The sequence below is a fragment of the Schistocerca americana genome, chromosome 8 (genome assembly GCF_021461395.2).
Source record: "Schistocerca americana isolate TAMUIC-IGC-003095 chromosome 8, iqSchAmer2.1, whole genome shotgun sequence".
Taxonomy (NCBI): domain Eukaryota; kingdom Metazoa; phylum Arthropoda; class Insecta; order Orthoptera; family Acrididae; genus Schistocerca; species Schistocerca americana.
The window spans coordinates 523,369,602-523,392,540 of record NC_060126.1 but is presented as its reverse complement, the minus strand read 5'-3'; positions in this window follow the sequence as shown (position 1 = coordinate 523,392,540).

Here is a 22,939-nt window from a genome sequence, read left to right as displayed (position 1 = left end):
CGCTGCAAATTGTGAGCTGCGCTAACTGTGAAATGCGAAACTTACTTAGACCTCAGCAAAAATGCGCCCCGACATACAATGCAAAATGGCTGAGACGGCGGCCCAGAGCATCCGCCGCCAACGCCAGGACAGGCCCAGACGACCGCTCCACGCGGCAACTCCCTACCTGCCAAAAAATTCAACCTGCAGGGAAGGATCTCTAGGCATTGCCACAGCGACCAGAATACAGGGGAACTCTGCACAAATTTATCATTGTTGGTTCACTGAATGAGTTATATTATGCAGAAGGTTGGTATCGACTCTTAGCTGGGTTCCACTCATTGGCCGAGTCCTTCACGCCAAAGCACCTTGTCGCCCAAGATTCACACGATTCGGATAGTCCGATTGTGGAGGGAAGACAACGAATTTTCCCACGGTAGGCTAGCGACTCCAAATCGTTCTATTCTGCGTTCTACGTACCGGAAGCCGAACTCGTCAACCATAGCAGTTCTCTGGGGACTAGTCGGCAACTCCTTCCAAAGGAGGAAACCGCATTCGTAGCTGAAATGGACAGCCAGAGGCTTACTACAGACCCTTCTGCGGAGAGCAGCACCCAAGAGTCCGGCCCCCCTTCCACCAGAGCCTGTGTGACAGACGACCTGTGGTCACCCCGAAACAACTTAGCTTTCCACCAAGGCAAACTGGAACCAGATTGATGTCGAATTCTATTGGGAACCGTGTGCTCCACCATCGTATTATTGTCAATATATTTTGGATAAATGGCAGGATCCGTCGTAAATATTGAAATCCTTTATTTTGCAGATCGACTTCGGTCACTGTGTTACCATCTTCTGTGCAAATTATTCGAACGTTGCAGGACAACGTACGTTGCAATGGCAACTGCTGAGGTTACAAGACAGGCTCTTCTGTAAATTTAAAAATTATTGTATGCGGTAAAAATGAAGATATCTGTTGGAAGTAATCATCGAAGTACATGTCACACCGCATAGAAAATATTGTGCTATTATGATATGGGCCTACAAGATTCGAACAATTTGCACTGAAGATGGTCGCACAGTGACCGAAATCGATCTGTAAAATTATGGCTTTCAATATTTACGAGCCGGCTGCGGTGGTCTAGCGTTTCTAGGCGCGCAATCCGGAACCGCGCGACTGCTACGGTCGCAGGTTCGAATCCTCCCTCGGGTATGGATGTGTGTGATGTCCTTAGGTTAGTTAGGTTTAAGTAGTTCTAAGTTCTAGGGGACTGATGACCTCAGATGTTGAGTCCCATAGTGCTCAGAGCCATTTAAACCAATATTTACGACCGATGCTGCCATTTATCGAAAACATATTGTTAAACTGAAACATATCTCCATAGCTGGCCAAACTTGTGCTTTCCTCAAATATAATAAAAAATGAGCAAATAAAAAGACAAATATCGCATAGCAACATGTCATTGCCGTATCACAAATCCATGAAGCCTATCACGTATCTGTGAAGACTCTCCACACGATCGTATCTCGGTTATTAGTCGACAATGTGATAAAATGTCAAATATCTTTCGGAAACACAAGCAGATGGAATTTTTCTCTTCACCTGCATTCCCATTTACAAAATAAAACGAACTGCGTTTCACACGAGGGTTTTTAACTAAATCTATGCTAACTCTTTGGGAGACTCTTCCATTCCTCTACGGCCGTCAGTGTGTGCTCTGGAAACTTACAACAGACGGACGTCGGCGATGTTCGTCTGCATTTATGTTCATCCCATCTTTTACTCTATTTTATAAACGGGAATAACCTATGCTATCTTCCGGTCGCGTGGGTCTGTTCGTTGTACAGAAGACTCTCGATAAAAAAAGAACTTCGAAGTCGGCCGATTCCACAGAGTATTCAGTGTAAAACCTAACACGAATTCCACCAAGGCCTGGTACATTATTAGCTCTGAACATGCGTATCGATTGTACGAATAGTATCCATTCGATGAACAGTCAACACTTATCAATTAGTTCTAGTCTCTTGTCGAAGAGTTTTAACAGAGATTAAATAATTCGATATTCTTCATAACAATGCTGAACTATTGATGGAGCAGTTCGTTAGCTGCATCTATAGCTATACTCTACGGGCAACTACGAAATGCGTGACAGTACATACGTCTTTGTACCACATATTAAACTTACCCGCCGTCCCGTTAGCGTACTGAGCGTCGAAAGAATGATTCCTGAGCGTCTCTGTTCGGGATGTTAATTCCCTCAACTCATCTATAAGACCTCCATGCTCTCGGATAGCAAAAATCAGAATGTATAACTCTGACTGAAGATGCTGGATTTGTCAGTTACTGCGAGACGATAAGATTAAAACAGAATAGGAAGAAGCCCACGACAGCATCAAAGCTTTCTGCCGATTACAAAAGGGTGAAAAAATCTTTCTTTTTCTCGGAGACTTTGTATTTTAAAGGTAGAAAAAGCAACTGGTTGGGGTATGTGTCATCTAGCAGCCTTTTTCATTCTCATCTTATCATACTGCTTTAATTTATTACTCAGAAAAGGAGCTTATCGATTTATTCATTGTCTTCTTTTCAGTATTCCGATAACGAACATGCATTTTTTTTCTAACGTCATCGGTATTCTTCTATAGGTACGTAAAGGAACTATGCGATAGGAAAAAACGTTAAGTGGACTGATACTTAAATAATTTCCTTAGATGACTCATCTAACACTTCATCATTGTGATAGCTGGGTAATAAAGATACGAAGTTCCTTCTTCCACCTGCTATTCAGTAATGTTACGCTGTGTCTTCTGAGTGCGAGATTGGGAACGAATGTTAACAGGAGAGATGAGCTGGTGCCTGTGGAGAGAAAGTGGGGCCATTCCAAACGCCGAATATCAGGAAGAGAAGAGGCTGAGCAGGAGGCAGCGGGGGGAGGGGGGGAAAGGGCGCTGGTCGACTCAGACGAGAAGGGCCTCGCGTAATAACCAGCGCGCGATGAAAGCAGCCGGCGAAACCAGACATCCTGCCCTGCCGGCTGCGGCGCGCAGGAAAAACGCGCGGCTTATTTTCTGGTGGCTACGCTCGCAGTTCCTGACAATAAAGGAGCGCGTCGGGCGCTATCGAAGAATGTTAAAAAAAAGTTGCGGACAGAGAGTAAGAAATGAATAGACGAGGAAATAAAGCTTTGATAAACATAGTCTCTCCTTGTTTGCCAGATTTTCGTACCTTTCTTTGCTAACGATATATTTGTGTTACGAAAACAAAAAATGTTAGAGGAGTTTAAACATGGATGAACAGTGAAGCAGGGTCTCGAAGAATGCGGGTGCGCCTGCTTCGCCCAGTCATGTTGAAAAACCTCGTTTGCGTCTTCCAAAACCTGACGATGAACTTTCGCTCTGCAATGTGTATCGGAAATAAAAAGCTAAAAACGGACAGTCGACGGACTTTTAATCTTAAAATTTAAAAATATTTACGTAAGGTAATCTTTTCTATGTTTATTATCGCTTCCAATGCCGCTCTCCTCAAAAAACCATTTTCCTGGATTTTGCAGAGCACCACCGATTTCAGCCAGTTGACAATGCAACGACACCTGCACGTAACTACGGGAAAGTGTTGTTTTCTTATCAACACTATGACTCATAAAATTTTATCTTAATTACGGTGTTTTTGCAACTGTAATAACTCTTCGAACACAATAAAAGAGTTACCTGAAATTGCAAAAGTCGTCGTAAGTAAGATATGGTAACACTTGATATTATTTACCCCACGCATGCTGCTGCAACATTCAAACGAGCCACAGAGGATTATCTGTACTACAGCTCACACTATGGCAATTTACAGGCGTACAGCTGAAGAAAATCATGTATCCGATGTGGACAGCCTCCTTTCTCTCCCATCTCCCACACACTGCACTTGACTCACGATATTGTGCAACGCTTTCTAGTATCGCAGCTTTTGCATCTCAGAGGCCTTCACGAACTGTTAAGTGCACGTGATATTTTCATCATGAGCGGCATTACTACATTTTAGTGCAAAGTTGGAGTTGTTCATGAGGACTCGAAAGAAGTGTTTAAGACGGTGCTGGCTAAAAGCATACTCCTCTCGAATAGTACCTAGAGAACAGCCTACCTTTACGTCCTTATCCGTCGAACGCTTCACCATCAATAATATCATATGCTCTCACTTCGTTAGACACTGATGAGAATTTCTAACTTAATTCTGGAAATTGACACAGAGTCTAGGTATCAAATACTTCACTGCGTCACTAACCTCCCTCCCCCGCTCCACTGCCAAATTCCTACCGCACCTAAGCCCCTCCTTGTAGGCCAAATAATGATGAACTAGAAGCGTGTCCGTCTCTGAGACGAGAGGCATCATGCGAAAGTGCGTTTCAGAGCCTTCGGCTGTCGACGTAGCCTCATCCTGGACGTAAGGCACTGACAGCAAAACGGACTGTATGAATCTACAAAACAAATGCGACGTGAAGTCTTCGAGGCCTTCATTTATTTGCAATTACACGAAAATATCTTTATTCACAGTTCATATGGAGTATTTTATACCAATCTCCTCGGAGTAATAATGTGTGGACATATGAACTGGAACGATTACGCAGGCCCAGTTATAGGTACATCAAACGGCTGGCTTCGATTTATAGGGACGATATACGGAAAGTGCAGTTTTTCTGCCAAAGAGATTATGTGTAAAATCGTTATAGAGTTTGTGCTAGAACAATTTTCAGTTGTGAGAGATCCCTCTCAGACTGAGTAACCAGTGGCCATCGAGCGAGTACGAAATAGGGCAAGACGCCTTTTTGCCTCGAGCGAGACTGTACCTGAGAAATTTCAATCAGTAGAAAGCCTTATATTTACGACAAGGATGCGCGATGGCCCTTATATTACTCAAAATAAACTTGAATTCTGCCTTAACGTCATTCAATCAAAAATGGCTCTGAGCACTATGGGACTCAACTGCTGTGGTAATCAGTCCCCTAGAACTTAGAACTACTTAAACATAACTAACCTAAGGACATCACACACATCCATGCCCGAGGCAGGATTCGAACCTGCGACCGTAGCAGTCGCACGGTTCCGGACTGCGCGCCTAGAACCGCGAGACCACCGCGGCCGGCGTCATTCAATCGTTCCTGTTGTAGTATGGATGTGTGTTTAAATAATGACAAGCTCTTCACTTTGCGTTCTGCTGATAATTAAGTCATTTTTGCAGATGATGAGGGTGACATGATGTACAAGGTTAGAAAGTTACAAAGAGAATGTCAGAAACGGGGTTAAATCGTTCATTTAGGAAAGCGGAGTATTTAGTTACTCGAAGAATGAGCCATGACCTGACGCTAGATTCTGGCGTAGTAAGGCCCGTGGACACCATTTGGGAGTAATTATTACCAAAGACGGATCTGGTAACAGCAGAATTGAGAACCGAAGAATTAAATAGATTTCTGTGGACCACATACTGTATATTATTTCAGAAGCGAAGATTACTATATTTGTATCTATTGTTAAAAACTGTAGCGACGTATGGAGCAGAAATGTGGGAAATAACTGAAAGAATTAAGGGGAACCTATTGTCAGTAGACATGGGATTTTAGTGGTGTTGACATATGTAAAAGAATGAACCTGGGCCAAAACGACTCAGATGGAGTGGGTCTGTATGCTGTTTGGGTGAGAAGATGATGGAATTGATTCCAACTAACAGAAGAAGAAGAAGAAGAAGAAGAAGAAGAAGAGGAGGAGCAAGATGAGGAGGAGGAGGAGGAAGAGAACGTCAGAAATCACAGGGGGAGAGGGAGCCACAAGAGCAATGTCAGAGAGCAATTTGTAGGTAGAACATTGGAAAGACTTTGAAGGCAGGATGCAAGAAGCAACTGTATAATGTTGTATCAAATCGCAATTAAAAAAGGAAAGTCGAAAACAGACGCAATATATCTCTGAAAAGTTACTTAAAAATTACAGGTACCGAACGAAACATACGAATCCCTGCCATCCAGTATCAGCGCACAACCAGTCGCTGTCCCATTTTCTCGTGCTTTATCTGCATAACGTATATGAAGAAATGGTTGTATCGTATGAGAAAAAGTTCCACCACAGCTCCAATGCATTGGAGACAACACGGCATCGAGGAGAGACTCCTGAGGAAAGCTATCCCACGTTACTAGTAACAAGGACTGCACAATAAATGCGCCAAGGAATTCTAACACTGTTTTAGCAGTGCTGGGGCCTGAGGATGGCGGTAATGTGCCGCCAAAACTAGTCGTCTGAGACAGTAAAGACGTTCTCAGGATTCAGCTGTGGTGGTACTTTCTCTCATATACATCATCAACTGAAGTCCCTCGTCCATGCAGTAGGATGGGACATCCACAAATTATTGCGTTGTACAATCAAAAGTACTCTCTGATGCACAGTACTGGTGATCATCTGTTGCCGACAGCCAAAGCTGAAATATGTGCGGTAGTCATAAAGTTATTGTTATCACCTCCAGGAAACAGCGTTACGCAGTTAGTTTATTGCTAGTGTGTAGGTACGTGCACTTGAGTCCTGGGTCAAAGTGAAACCCCGTGCAGTAGTGTACGTATAACGTCGCTAGAGACTCCAAAACAAAATGGCACAGCACATCAATGAAGTGGAGACGAGTTGTGATGAGTTGTTTCGAAGTCTCTAGCGGCGTTATACGTACACTACTGCACGGAATTTGCGTGTGAACGATGACTGAAGTGCATGTACCTGCAGAATAGCAATAAACTAATTACATAACGTTATTTTTTCGAGGTGGTAGTTACAACTTTATGACTACCCATTGTAAGCGAAATTCTTGAGGACTTTGGATATAGCCGGTAAGTAAATTGGTGATGGCACCAAAGCAGTCATCAGAATGATGTGTGAGACACAAACGATACTCTTAAACGCTTCGCATGAAGGGTACTGACCCACCAGGTCAGAATATTGTTACAGAATAAACGAAGAAAGCATGCCAAATTTCAAAGAACACAAAACCTCCAAGACTGGCGATATTTGACTTAAGCTCGAAACTTACTGCACACTCCAACGCTAAATGCTTTTAATAACTTCCAAAACGAAACTCTGCTCGAAATATGACAGAAAATCCTAAGAGACTCTGGTTGTATGACACAGTCAATACGTTGACCGCGGAGCAGCGATGGTAATGCTACTGATAACACTGCCACTACAGCAGAATTACTAAACACCAAAAAAGACGAAAGAAATATTCCATAATTCGATTCACGAACAACAGACAACTGAATACCTTAGAAGGAGATATCCTCGGTGTAGGAAAGCAGCTTAAAGCACTTACTGAAGGCAACAGTCTTCCGGTCCAGGCTTCATACTGATAAGGCTCCTTACAGACTATGGTGATACAATATCTTAATGCTTAGCACTCATGCTATGAGAAGACAGAAGTCGTGGGATAGCATTATTCACATATACAGATGGCGGGTAGCATCGCGTACACCAGGTATAAGAGAGCGATACATTGGCGGAGCCATCATTTGTACCCAGATGATACATGTGAAAACCTTTCCGACGTGATTATCGCTGCGTGGCGGGAATTAACTGACTTTGAATACGGAATGGTAGTTGGATCTAGACACAAGGGACATTCCGATTCGGAAATCGTTAGGGAAGTCAATATTCCGAGATCCATAGCGTCAACAGTGTGCGAGAGTATCACATTTCGGGCAGTACCTCCCACCGCGGTCAACGCGCCGGCCGCAGAGGCTGAGCGGTTCTAGGCCCTTCAGTCTGGAACCGCGCGACCGCTACCGTTGCAGGTTCGAATCCTGCCTCGTGCATGGATGTGTGTGATGTCCTTAGGTTAGTTAGGTTTAAGTAGTTTTAAGTTTAGGGGACTGATGACCTCAGCTGTTAAGTCCCATAGTGTTCAGAGCCATTTGAATCTGAGTGGACAACGCAGTAGCCGACGACCTTCTCTTGGAACGACCGAGAGCAGGGGGTTTGCGTAGACTGGTCAGTGCTAACAGACAAGCAACACTGCGTCAGATAATCACAGAAATCAATGTGGGATGTACTATGAACGTATCCGTTAGGACAGGTGAGCGAAATCTGGCGCTAATGGGCTACGTTAGAAGACGACCGACGCGAGTCACTTCGTTAATAGCACGTCGTCTCCTGGGCTCGTGACCCGACCGGTTTGACCCTACACGACTGGAAAACCGTGGTCTGGTCAGATCAATCCCGATTTCAGTTGATCAGAGCTGATGGTAGGGTTCGAGTGTGGCGCAGCCACGGACCCAAGTTGTCGGCAAGGCAGTGTACAAGCTGGTGGTGTCACAGGAACAGTGTGCGCTGTGTTTACGTGGAATGGACTGCGTCCTCTGGTGGAAATGGTTATGATCCGCGACATGGAGACCACTTTCAGCCCTTCGTGGACTTCATGTTCCCAAACAAATATGGAATTTTTGTAGATGAAAATGGACCATGTCACTGGGCCACAATTGTGCACCATTAGTTTCAACAACATTCTGGACAATTCGAGCGAATTATTTGGCCACGCATATCGCCCGGACATAATCTAGAGGTCAGTTGGAGTACAAACTCCTGCACCGGGAATACTTCCGCAGTTACGCACGGCTACAGAAGCGGCAAGGCTCGGTATTCCAGCAGCGCACTTACGACGACTTGTTGAGTCCCTGCTTCGCCGAGTTGCCGCACTGCGCCGCGCCGCGCCGGGAAAAAAAGGATGTCCGGCACGAGACTGGGAGGCGTCCCGTGACTTACGTCACCCCTCTCTGTGGATACAACCACTCGCTCGACGGAGGTTCCGTACCACAAGACTGGAATGTTGCGCAGGTCACACCATTGCTGAAGAACGGAAACACGAGTAATTCACCGAATTTCAGCCCCATATCACTGACGTGAATTTGCAGTAGCATTTTGGAAGATATGCTGTTTTCAGACATTATGAATTTCCTCGATGATTACGTTGGGTTGTCAAACGGCCAACATGGATTCAGAAAATGTCATTCTTGTGAAACAGAACTAACCCTTTATTCACACGAATTAATGAGTGCCACCGACAGGAGTTGTCAAATTGATTCCATATTTCTAGATTTCCACAAGGCTTTTGACATCGTTCCTCAGAAAAGAGTGTTGTGACCAAAGTGCGCGCCTTTGGAGTATCGATTCAGGAGTGCGACTCGATTCGGGATTTCCTGTCAGAAAGGTCACAGCACGTAGTAACCGACGGAAAAACATCGAGTAAAACCGCAGTGATATCTAGCGGTCCCCAAAGGAAGTGTTATACGCCCTTTCCTGTTCGTGATCTATATGAACGATTTAGGAGATAATCTGAGCAGCGCTATTAAATGTTTTCCAGATATGCAGTCATTTATCGTGTACTAAAGTCATCAGAAGATCAAAGCCAATTGCAAAATGATTTAGACACGATATGTCAATGGAGCGCAAATTGGCAGTCGTCTCTAAATGATGAAAAGTGTGAGGTTATCCACATGAGTACGAAACGAAATCCGTTAAATTTTAATATAAAGGCTGTCAATTCAACAAAATACGTAGAAATTACAATTACGAACAACTTAAATTGAACGATGACATAGATAATGCTGTGCGGAAGGCAACCAAAGACTGCGTTTTATTGGCAGAACCCTTAGCAGATGCAAGACCTTTATTAAAAGAGACTGCTTACACTACGCTTATCCGTCCTTTGCTACAGTATTGCTGTGCTGTCTAAGATCCTTACCAGATAGGACTGACGGAGGACATCAAGAAAGTCCCAAGAAGGGCAGCTCGTTTTATACCGGATTATTTTCTATTTAACACGTTATAACATGAAAATTAATTACTGTACGAGGACCAAACTTGATAGCATTAATTTCGAGGAAATTGAGAAGAGAAATAATGCAGAATCAGTTCAATTGAAACACTTTTAATGTGCTGCTACGGTACATGATACCATTACATACCGGTACCATTAGGGCTACAAAAGGGGCTCAATATGGCGACCATCAGTCTTCAGAAGAGTCTGAAAGCGCAGGATTGTCAGAATCGTATTCTGCACAGGGGAGCGAAGCATGTCCGTAAGTACGCTGGCTATCTCTCTTGATATGCTACGCTTCAGATCAGCACATGTGCGATTGTTCCCCTGGTAAACCCTATCCTTCAGGTAACCACAGAACCAGAAATCACGGAGTGAGGTCAGGTGATTTGTGATGGCCAAGTATTTGGAAATGATCGGCTGATAATTCGATCATTTCCAAATGTGTTTCGCAGAAACAGGTGAACTTCACGAGCGATCTTGCATGAAAACTGTTGAGTTCAATGTGTCTCTGTCCTGTAGGGCGGGTAAGACACGCTGGCGAAGAATATCGCAGTAACGCTGGCCAGTCACACTGCGCGTCTTTGGTCCTTGAACGCCAACCTGTTCGAAAAAGAATGGACCAACGATGAACGTACCCGTGAGGCCACACCATACGGTGACAGGCTCACCATACAGAGGAACTCCATGCACAGTGATTCTGTGTCTTGACCTCATCCTTTAGAAATAAATGAGTTTCGTCTGTCCATAGGATGGTCTAGGGCCAGCCCTCGTCAACTTTAATCCTTGCGAAGAAGTGGAGAGCGAAGTCAACAGGTCGTAGTGCATCCTGTGGTACAAGCTGCTGTACGATACGGATCTTGTACGGATACCATTTGAGAGTGGTTCGAAGCACCTTCCGTACAGTGGACCACGGGATATTCAACTGTCGTGGCATAGCACGCGCACTGCTTGACGATTGGGATTTGCGCGCAGCGTTGTCTGCCACGGCAACAGCGATTTCATCAGACACCTGTGGTGCAAAAGCTCTTCGGCCTCTTCCCATAGTAACGCCCAGTTCTTCATTTGAGTTGAGCAACTTCATGATGCTCCGCTCAGCAGGTGGAGAAAGAGGACACTTCCGTAATCCTTTCAGGCAACGGTATATTCGAAGCGCAGCTGCAGCATTACTGTTGTATTGATAATAGATCTTCACCAATAATGCCCTGCACCTTTTGTCCAAACTCATGTTGACACGTCAACAAGTGAACTGCGACTGGCTCATGTATGTGAGACTATGAATCACCGTGACTGATTACGGCACCTGGTGGCCATACTTGGAACTGGACGGTGGCGCGGTAGCGCACGGAAATCGTGCACTCTACACTCTGGACGTTACAGCTACCAACTTTGGTGCTCGTATGATAATTAGTTTCCGTGTTACAACGTGTTAAATAGGGAAAGCTTCATTATAACCATCCGGTATTGTCGCGAAATAGGGGAGACAGTGTCACGGGTATGAGAAGCCAGTTGTGGTGGCACTCATCGAAACAAAGTCATTTTCGTTGCGACGAGATCTTTTCACGAAATTTCAATCGCCACCTTTCTCCCCTGAATGTGAAAATATTTTTTTGATTCTCATCTACATAGGAAGAAATGATCAACGTAATAAAATAAGCAACGTCATAGCTCGTACAGGAAGATCTAAATGTTCATTTTCCCCACAGACAGTGGAACGGTAGAGAAATAGTCTGAAGGTAGAATGAGATTTTCACTTTGCAGCGGAGTGTGCGCTGATATGAAACTTCCTGGCAGATTAAAACTGTTTACTGGACCGAGACTCGAACTCGGGAGCTTTGCTTTCACGGGCAAGTGCTCTAGAGCGGTAGAGCACTTGCCCGCGAAAGGCAAAGGTCCCGAGTTCGAGACTCGGTCCAGTAAACAGTTTTAATATGCCAGGAAGTTTGAATCTGAAGGTGGTTCGAAGAACCCTCTACCAGGCACTTAATTGTCAGTTGCAGATTAGTGATGAAGATGTAGATGCAGATGTACAGTCAGAAAAGGTACGGTACGAGGATGTGGCGCCCTGGTTCCTCCCGAGTTGTCGCGATTGCATCGTGGTGGAGATGGACGTAACACGCGGGGGGGCAGACGGAGATGCGAGAGGAGCAGTAGTGCGTGCGCCGGCCGCAGCGTGGAGCCGGCGAAAGCTGCGTGTGGGGTCCGGGAGCCGGGAGAGCGGCTCTGCACTCTGCGGCAGGTGGCAGGTGGCAGGCCCGGCCTTTCCCCCGCCGGCTCGAGTCGGCGGTCACGTAACGCGCTACGGCGGCCCGGCCCACCGCGCCTTTCCACAGAGGCGTCCGGCACGCCGAATTCCGCTTTCCTCGGCGGCGGCGGCGCGGCGCGGCCACGCACGGCGCCCGGGTTGCGCCACTCCGGGAAACGCCGGCGCGGCCGTCCCTCGGCTTCGTCTGGTGGGCACCACACGCATCTGAAGCGCGGTCTCACAGTCTGACTGCCGTCCGTAGTCGGCAGGCCCAGCACGTCGCTGGTCCTTGGCGTCGATGGGAGATCACAGGGGATGCATCAGAAGAATGGAGAGGCCCGAAAGAGAAAAACACCTGAGCTGGCAGATGGCGGACCACTTCCTCGCGGTGAGCCACGGAAAACGGTGCATGCAGGCGCTACTGCTAACTCGTGAGCACGTACGGACAGATGTAAACGCTATAAGACCAGCACGATGCATTCTATTATTGCTCAAATGATGGGTCGAAAAGAATCTGCGAAAGTGGAAAAAGGCTCATAAAATCGGGATAACGCTGAAATAAAGCAGGAAGACCACCAATCCGGCAGTGTAGGAAGAGTGAAACAGCATTTTTATCCATTTTTGCTAAAATACACTCTAAGGAGAAAAACAATTGTAAACCTTGGCGGCTGATGGATGAACGAGAGAGGCTGCAGCGCAGTTTAAACGGACAGCTGGAATGGAGAGTAAACAGGGACAGGACAATACCAGAGCTTAAAGTCTCTGCGTATTTCATTCCGTCTACTCGGCTGCAAAGTAACTATGCCTCGAAGACAGGCGCGTGATCAGTATACCCGGGTGTCAGCGCTTGAGAGAGGACGTGTGGTAGGGTTCAAAGAAGCCAGTTGGACGGTTGGAGGCATCGGCGAATCGCTCGACATTTGAACGGGTCCGATGCCACTACTCGACGATGTTGGCAGGAACGTGTGAACTACGGCCGAGCACAGCGCCAAGAAGGAAGCGTCGACCTAGAGAGACGATAGAACGTGACGACCGAGCAAACATCAGAGAGGCACTCAGAGCCCCTGATCCATCATTATCATCCATCCGACGTGAACTGCTGCTTCACTAACCAGAGCGGCTGTTAATATGCGACTTACAAAAAGAGGACGCCGCCTACCATTGACGTGAGTGCACCAACAAGCCTATTTACAGTGGTTTCGGCCACATGCGGCCTAGAATATCATTTAGTGACGCCTCAGACAGCGGTGGGATATCGAGATGACTGTGGCCCGACATACGACCCGATAACTAGGAGAGACGCTCAGGGTTACCATTTAGTTGCACAGCAAGATGACTCTTTTGGTTGTGATCCGCGGCACCCCTAAAGCGCAACGGCGCATCGACCATATTCTGCACCCCGTCTTGTTGCCCTTCACGGCAGCTCATCGTTCGCTAACATTTCAGCAAAACAATGCCCGTCCACATGCGGCGAGAGTTTCTGTTGCCTGTCCTCGTGCTTCCCAAACCCTACGTCGGCCAGCAAGAGCGCCGGATCTCTCTTCAGTTGACAACTCCTGGAGCAGTTGGGGCAGCGCCGCCCAACCGTCCCTGCATTCTGACGATGTAGTGCGCCAGTGTGACACAGTATGGCACAGGAGGACATTCAACAACCCTGTCAATCAATGTCAGGCCGAATAACTGCTTGCATAAGGACCAGGAGTGGGCCAGAGCGTTATTTACTTGCTCAATTCGTCAAGCTCTTTCTTTGAATAAATATTTCCATTTTTCTGAAATTGTCATCATCTGTTTGGAATTTTGTGGTAAGGTCTTATGGGACGAAACTATTGACGTCATCGGTCCCTAAGCTTACGCACTTCTCAATCTGACTTGAAGTAACTTACGCTAAGGACAACAAACACACACCCATGCCCGAGGAAGGATTCGAACCTCCGACGGGGGGGGGGGGGGGGGGGGGGCGCCGCGCGGACCGTGACAAGACGCCTGAGACCGCGCGGCTGCCACACGCGTCTCATCTGTTCATCTGTTTGCTGTTTGTCTGTACATGCAAGTCATATGTGCGGATCTATATCCGATTTGGATAATTCCTTCACGTTTTCCTTTTGTTTTCTCTTAGAATGAATATAATTACTGCTGTGGCCGAGGGACATCGGCTTTATAACCCTGGGTTGGTACTCGTGGCAGCTAGTACTGTGACGTACCCATGGGACTAACTTGGAAGAAGGGGGGGGGGGGGGGACTGCAGGAATGGGGAAGGAAAGTACTAAACGCGTCGCTCGCGCTATGACTGTGATCGCCTAAAATATCTCATCTATGTCGCCAACGTTCACCATTCCTTGGCGTTAGAGGATGAACAAAATACGAGCGTACACAATATCAAACGGTTACGGGGAGGGATTGGGGAGTTTGGAGCAAACATAACATAGCATATCGTTCTGAACTGAGAGAAATTGGGGGGTACCCCAGAGGTGTGTTAGAGGACGACCTCTTGTCACAACAGATACATATGACCTAGGCCGCAGCATCGACAGCTCCTGAATGCTTCTCGGGCATGATGCTGCTCTACACAGCCAGGTCACAATGCCAGGAAATTGTAGCGAAACGGAGGAGGATTTGCATGGGATCGACGCACGGTGCTTTCCCTGGCAAGTGGCACTCAACATAAACAAATTTAATTTATTGTGCACAAATACGCAAAAAGAACTAGTACTGTATCACTACACACTTGCAGAACGATCATTGAAAGTAATCACATCCATTAAATATCTAGGACGATGCTTATGAAGCTACTTCAAGCGGAATGACACGAAACTAAACGCAGGTAAGGAGGGAGCTAGCAAAACTGTTGTTCGGCCGATAACTGAGTATGTTTGTTAGCCTGGGATCTGTACCAGACAGGACTGGTAGAGAAAATAGAGAAAATCCAAAGAAGAGCAGCGTGTTTCGTTAAGTGATCATTCAGCAAGCAGTTCGGAAAGTGGTTTGGCTCGCCATAACAAAACCCTAGCTTGAGATGAATGGTACTATTCCATGAACTTTCTGATCAATTAATAATAACATTCATTATATTAAAACAAACAGACCGCTTGACAGGCAGCTGACTAATATCTCCAGGTCCCTAGTTTCCCTGAAGACAGGACATAATCTGTATAAGTGCCGTAGCAATAAAAGCGCCAATAGCCTACACTTTATATCGTCTGCTAACTCCTATGATCATGCTCTCTCTGTACCTCGAGACTCCCACCTATACTGCACCCAGTACAAACCGCGAGGAAATTGCCGTTGGACAGCCTCCTGACAACGCGAGGTCTCAAACGTGCTTTTAATTTGTGGAACCAATTTCAGAGAGAAAAATTTTCCAGTGAAACAATAACTCAGCACCTGTGCCAGAGTTGGCAGTATGGTACATACTATCTGATCAACAGTATCCAGACACATAAACGGGCATTAATATGATTTGTGTTGACGCTTCAGCTTTATGACGGCTTCAACTGTGCAGAGGACACCTTCAATGAGGTGTCTGAACTTCTGTGGAGTAGTGGCAAACCGTTCTTCCTCAAAATCGGAAACCAAAGAAGATGGTGATGTTGGACGATGCCGTCTCGTTCGAAGCCGACGTTCTGACTCCCTTCAAAGGTGTTACACTGGATTCAGGTCATGGCTCTGGGCAGGCCAGTTCGTTTCAGGAATGTTGCTGTCCACAAGCCAGAAGCTGCTTTAATGACAGACTGCATTGTTATGCTGATACAGTCAATCATCGTCTCCGAAATGTTGCTTTACTGAACGCAGTACACAATGCTGTAACATACTTAGCGGTTTCTCAGGCACAATAAGTGGACCATACCCCAACCACGAAAAACGCCCCATACCGTTACTCCACCTCTTCCGTAATTCACTGGTGGCATTACGGATGAGGCCAGGTGATGTTCTCGGCGCATTCGCCAGACCCAAATCCTTCTACCGAATCGCCACAGAGTATAGCGTGATTTACTACTCGAGATAATTCGTTTCCAGGCATCTACCGTTCAGTGGCGTTGCACCTTCCTCAAGTCTCACTTAACACTCACTACAGAATGTGTAGGACTGCTGATAGCACTTTAGAACTCACAAGTGATTCCTTCCGCCAATTTCATGCGATTTTTTACAACCGCGCTCCGGAATTCTCGACGGTTCCTGTCTGTTGTTACACGATGTCCGCGTGGTCTTGTTGTAGCTGTGATTGTGGTTGTTCCTTCGCTTTCACTTCAACAACAGTTGAGACGGGCAGTTTTAGGAGGGGTTGAAATGTCCCTGATGGAACCGTAACTCTGATGACATGTGATGACTGCTACAGGTTAAGAGTCACTCAGCTCTCCTGACGAACCTATTCTGCTGTCACTGTTAACCGCCTCTCGTGACATCTAGTGGTCGATTCCGCATTACGTACCTTTGATAAGAGAGTGTACGTTCTGAGACCATCTTCCGAAAGAACAATTATTTCTTCAACTTGACACATCCAAGCCGTCGGCTGATTGTTTTAATATACTGCACACACAGTCACGAGTCATTCACAAGATACAGTAACGCACGTGACACTTCAAACAAGATTGAAGAAAGGCAATGTCAAACTACTAGCAGTTTTTACTTGTTCAGGACAGCAGTCTGGGATTACGCTATTATCCTCAACTCTCGATGAGTAAATTTCGATTCTGCCAGCCATACTAGATCCTTTATATGAATGCGTGGTGTCTGTTTTTTCTGAAATGTCAATGGATCCACCTTCTTCAGTGCGGATGCGAAAGTACGGCCCGCCTCCTCCGGGAATCGAGCAGCGAGCGTAAAGGAAGTGGACAGGGACTGTGGGTAGGCGGCGCTCAGTGGGGGTCTGGGTCCGCCCTAAGGCGATGACACTGTGTCCCGGATGGGGCAGTCGTTAACGCACGTGCCTAGTAACCAGGAGATCCCGGGTTCGAGCCCTTGTACGGCACAGATTTTTGCTCGTCTCCGCTGATTCCGCGTAATGTCCCGATGCAGCTGATATAAGTAATCGCTTCCCTTCCCTTTCCTTTCCTTCCTCCCCCATCCAAATTCAATTTACATATAACATACTACGTCCTATGAAGCAAAGCAAAAATTATCGGATACGTGTGGTTAATCTACGGTAAGCAAATAAGATGTAATTTTCTTCCCGATTATTGCTGTTACAACTAAGTGCTGCATTGCAAGACAAATGGGAGAAAAATGGTCCTACAAACAGTTTACGAGAACTTGATGCTGTTTAACGTTAATCTAACGTCGTACCCTTTATGTTCATTGGGCTGTTTTCGTTATTTTGACAGCCGTCTGTAGGCTGGCATTTACGAAGGATACTCGCAGAACTACGGGGAGGCAGCATCTTCCGGCCGCGTTGCGTGGGAACGTCGGATTTTGAGAAAGAGGCGCAATGTCTGTTCTTATGTCACCTCCGACAACTCCAGTGGGCAAACAGGCCACGTGTCGCAAGAGCGAGGCTGGTTAGTGAGTGCCGGCTGTAACAGCGGCGAGGAAGAGCGGGCGAATGTGCGTGGGACACCTGTCTAAGCGCTTCCTGCCACACTGCACGGTGCCGGAAGCGGCCCCCTGCGGTTTCGGCTCCTACGAGAACACGATGCGCCGTGACAAGCTTCGGAAGTCCCGGCGAGCATACAAGCAAGGGTCTTCAATCTTTGTCAACAAGGCGCTTCCCCCTCTGGGTCGCCTTGCTTACTTTCCCATCCTCTCTCTCTCTCTCTCTCTCTCTCTCTCTCTCTCTCTCTCCACCCTTCTCCCCTCCCCCCCCCCCGCCCCTCTTCCTCTCACTCTTCTTACTTTGCAGAAGCAATTGCAATGGCTTGCCAAGCAAGACCGCTGAGACCCGAACAGTGTCAAACAGCAATGTGCTTTATGCTCACGAACTATGTTTCTGGAGAATAGAAAATCTCCTCTATAAAAATCATAAGAATTCCGCACGCAGAAATCAGATCCCTATTTCTGGCCACAAGGGCCAGAATGTACGAGCTATCGGCTACTACTGTTAATGGCCGTGTTCCTTGACTTGCGGAATAAAGTAGATACAGAATGAATTTTTTCCACACTGCAGCGAAGTGTGCGCTGATATGAAACTTCCTGGCAGATAAAAACTGGGGACCGGACCGGGAGTCGAAGTCGGGATCTTTGACTTTCGCTCTCAAGTGCTCTGCCATGAAGTTTCATATCAGCTCACACTTCGCTGCAGAGTGAGAAATTCATCCTGGAAACTGTCTCACAGGCTGTGGCCAATTCATGTCTCCGCAATATCCTTTCATCCAGGAGTTTTTCCGGAGAACTTCTCTACGTTTCGAATGTAGGAAATGAGAAACTAGCGCAAGTAAATCAGGTCGTGAGCGTGCTTGGTTATCTTAGTTGCTGGGCAATTGCCCGCGACAGACAAAGGTCTCGGCTTCCGGTCAAGTACACGTTTTTAATATGCCAGGAAGTTTCACATTCGACACAGTTCAGCGCTGTTGTTTAGTCAACAATATACAAGTTTACCGATTATATCGGACCAAACTTGTGACTTGATTCGGGTCATTTCAGCCGGCACAACACAACACAACAAGTAGTTCTTAACGGGATGAAATGGACAGATATAAAGGTAATATCGATAGTAATGCGGAAGGAGTAGTCTGGGGCCGTTGTTGTTTACAATCTAGGCTATGTTACTAAACAATTAAGGTTATCCAGGCAGGTTTTCTATCGAAAGACTGCCTGGGTAAACAAAAAATTTATTTTCAATATTTCGCATAATTATTGACTAAATTTTTAGATATTTCAAATGCTATCATAATCTGCTCATTAAGAAGTATAAGACGTTAAGGGTTTAACATAATAAGTCAGGTATTCAAGTTAAGAAGCTGTGTATATCAGTAGCGTATAAGAATTTATTGACGTGTGACTCAGTTACAGGTACATAAATGATAAGAAGATTACACAACGAAGACCGATTGGATTACTGTATGAAACGTGTTTTACCAAAGATTCGCAAATCAGATATTAATATGACAGATGAAGGAAGATCAAAAACAAAACTTGGAGTGACTTTCTCTGTTTAATTACAGCAAACTCATTGAAGAGTCTGAAGCTTTTAATCTCTTGTCCAAAACAATACAATTAGTAAATTCACGCCCGATACCTGCGAAGCTATCCACAAAGCACTCAATGACTTCGTCGAGGTAAAAGAAACATTGTATAATTTTTGCGTTAGTAAGTCATTTATAGCAGAAAATCTTTTTTCAAAAGATGGTTTTATTATAACAATTCAATTTTTGCAGGTATTTTATAATGATTAAAATTGTAGAAACATTTTATTGTAACTGAAATTGTAACTGAAAATACATCTACAGCTCACGCTATTTAATTCATCTACATCTACATCCATACTCCGCAAGCCACCTGACGGTGTGTGGCGGAGGGTACCCTGAGTACCTCTATCGGTTCTCCCTTCTATTCCAGTCTCGTACTGTTCGTGGAAAGAAGGATTGTCGGTATGCTTCAGTGTGGGCTCTAATTTCTCTGATTATACCCTCATGGTCTCTTCGCGAGATATACGTAGGAGGGAGCAATATACTGCTTGAATCCTCGGTGAAAGTATATTCTCGAAACTTTAACAAAAGCCCGTACCGAGCTACTGAGCGTCTCTCCTGCAGAGTCTTCCACTGGAGTTTATCTATCATCTCCGTAACGCTTTCGTGATTACTAAACGATCCTGTAACGAAGCGCGTTGCTCTCCGTTGGATCTTCTCTATCTCTTCTATCAACCCTATCTGGTACGGATCACACACTGCTGAGCAGTATTCAAGCAGTAGGCGAACAAGCGTACTGTAACCTACTTCCTTTGTTTTCGGATTGCATTTCCTTAGGATTCTTCCAATGAATCTCTGTCTGGCATCTGCTTTAGCGATGATCAACTTTATATGATCATTCCATTTTAAATCACTCCTAATGCGTACTCCCAGATAATTTATGGAATTAACTGCTTCCAGTTGCTGACCTGCTATTTTGTAGCTAAATGATAACGGATCTATCTTTCTATGTATTCGCAGCACATTACACTTGTCTACATTGAGATTCAATTGCCATTCCTTGCACCATGCGTCAATTCGCTGCAGATCCTCCTGCATTTCAGTACAATTTTCCATTGTTACAATCAAAGCATTAATTACACGGAAACCGAAAACATTTGGTATGTGAATGTATCCATGCCGGATTCTGGCCGCTCCCTAGCAGCTATCTTCTTCAACTACTGACAAAAACTATTACTCCGGGTTTGAAATTCTCGAACGAACTATTTCGATTCGAAGTGAAGGACTGCGCACGCTGCAAATTCTCTTCTACTGTCTCTGTGTGACGTCCCATGCTTGCTTCGAACAACACTGGTGCACTTACGTACAGTTCCAAAAGTCACTGGGGTTCAGTCTCTTGTAATTTTATCTCCCGACCTGTTGCTGTAAAGGGCGAGGAGAAGCGACGACTGAAAATCAAACAAGTCTGATACGAGTCATGAGCCCCCACGCTTTCCTGTGACGTCAGAGGATCTGCCATGACGCTGCGTTCACACGGCTCGCGCTAGCATAGCACGCGACGTCAGAAGGTGCCTTTACGCAAAGGAGAGCGGCTTTACTAGCTTGCTGAACACCAGAGAACGGAAAAATAGTGTAAAATATTTAGTTTGTTTTCTGACAACAAAGGATTCAGCTTATTACGATCTGTTCCAAAAGAGTAAAATCGTCGAGACGGCGTGACTGCCCGTTCTCTTCTGCGCCGAGGCACCCGAATGCCTTGACACCTATGTCGGTGACGTAACTGCGAAACAGGGCGCACAGTTTGGTGGCGCAACTTCAATTACGACCTCTGCAAGGAGTGTTTCGGCAGCAATCAAAGTTCACGAAGCGAAGGTCGCGCCCTGAGTAGTTCTTTATGCCGCAGGCGTATGTGTGTCACCACGTTAACGGCCTCCTGACCTGTAATGTACGCATGCGTCGGGTCTCTTTTCACTTCCGCAGTCTGAGTAGTACGTGCGTGTGTGTGTGTGTGTGTGTGTGTGTGTGTGTGTGTGTGTGTGTGTGAGAAAGAGAGAGAGGGGGGGGGGGGGGAAACTAGGTTCAATTAACCAGCACAAAGTACTACTGCTCTACAGATAACAATCACAGATGAAGTACCAGCTTTGATTACAATCATACGCTGAACAAGTTTTCTCGCACACAGATGGTGAGATTGGCAAGACACTAAGTTTCTCGTGTGGATCATTAAGTTACTCATACTCATGACAGAAGCATTCAGTATTTTAATGGTTTCTTTCGCATGATGGTCAATGCTGAAGCTGGAAGGGGGAGAAAGGAAAGGAAAAGGAAGCAACTGCTGATGTCAGCTGCATCGTGACTTCTAGTGGAATCACCGTCTACGAGTGGAAATATTAGCCGCGCCCGAGTTCGGACCCAGTATTTCCCGCTTAACAGGTAGTTTCGCACCATTCGGCCGGACTGCCTCGCCACATCCCCCAGCAGACCCAGACTCCCGCCTGGCGCCACCTGCCCGCAGTCCTCCGTCCCTGTCCTCCATGCTGGCTACTTTGAGGTTCCCACAGGATGGCGAACATCCGTACTGAAGGTGGTATATTCATTGCCTATCGAGGCGAATCAATTACATGAATCCTTGGCATCTACCTACAGGATTATGTCCAACTTCTGTAATGTTGTGCCACTAGAGTGAACATGTATAATGACTTAGTTAATCCAGGTTTAAAAAAAAAATACAAAACAAGCTTGCCTTGCCACTATTAAATGTGTAGTGCCCATTAGTATCTAAGCTAAGAAAACACAATCTCTGCAATAACATACATTGACAGCAGTGGGAGTACGCCAGTACTGACTGCACCACCTCGCCTTTTGGCAGAGCCAGTGAAATGACCGGCCGCACTGTGTCAGGTGTAAGCACTTGTGTTTGCCACCTTGCCTTTAGTCAGTCTCACCTTGAGCATGCTCCATCTCATTTGTGCAGCCGTCTTTGCTATAATGCATTAAGAAAAACGTTTTTGACAGATGCTTCATTTTGCCGTAATTAGTTTCGGACCTGAGTCCGTGGTCAGACACCAACGAGATTCTCTTGTACAAAGTTCCCATTACTGAGGTCCTATAAAATAATATTCACGTTTTTTTTTGTTTTACAAAAGTTTTAATTCCTTCCTCAAGTAATTAAAAATCTCGTTAGTGTCTGACCACGGACTCAGGTCCGAAACTAATTACGGCAAAATGAAGCATCTGTCGAAAGCGTGCTTCCCTGTGATTTTTTCCTTCAGTGCTACTTATTTCCTCATTTCACTCTCATATCTGGAGTGACAGACAGTCATTAAAATACGACAGGCGTTCAATAAGTAATGCAACACATTTTATCTGAGAGCACGTTGGTTTTATCCAGGATTCCAATACACCATATTATTCTTCACTTTTCTGGATACAAAACCCTATTTTAAAACGTAATGTCCGTTGAATGCGACGGCCTTACGCCACTTTACATGGAGGGCTACCACTCGACTGGTCTACGTCGGAACCGACGTCTCGCTGCATCAGTAACCTCCGCGTCCTCCACACATTGCTTTCCGCGGAGTGCAGTCATCACTCGACCAAACACACAGAAGTCGGAATTGCGAGATCCGGGCTTTAAGATGGATGAGGAGGAAATGAAGTTTTGTGAGCTCCTCTCGGGTGCTCATACTTGAGTGAGGCCTCGCGTTGTCCCGGAGAAGAAGAAGTTCGTTTGCATTTTTGATGGTGACGGACACCCTAACGTCGTTTCTTCAGTTTCCTGAGGGTAATACAAGAAACATGAGGGTTGATCGATGCGCCACGAGAGAGCACATCAAACAGA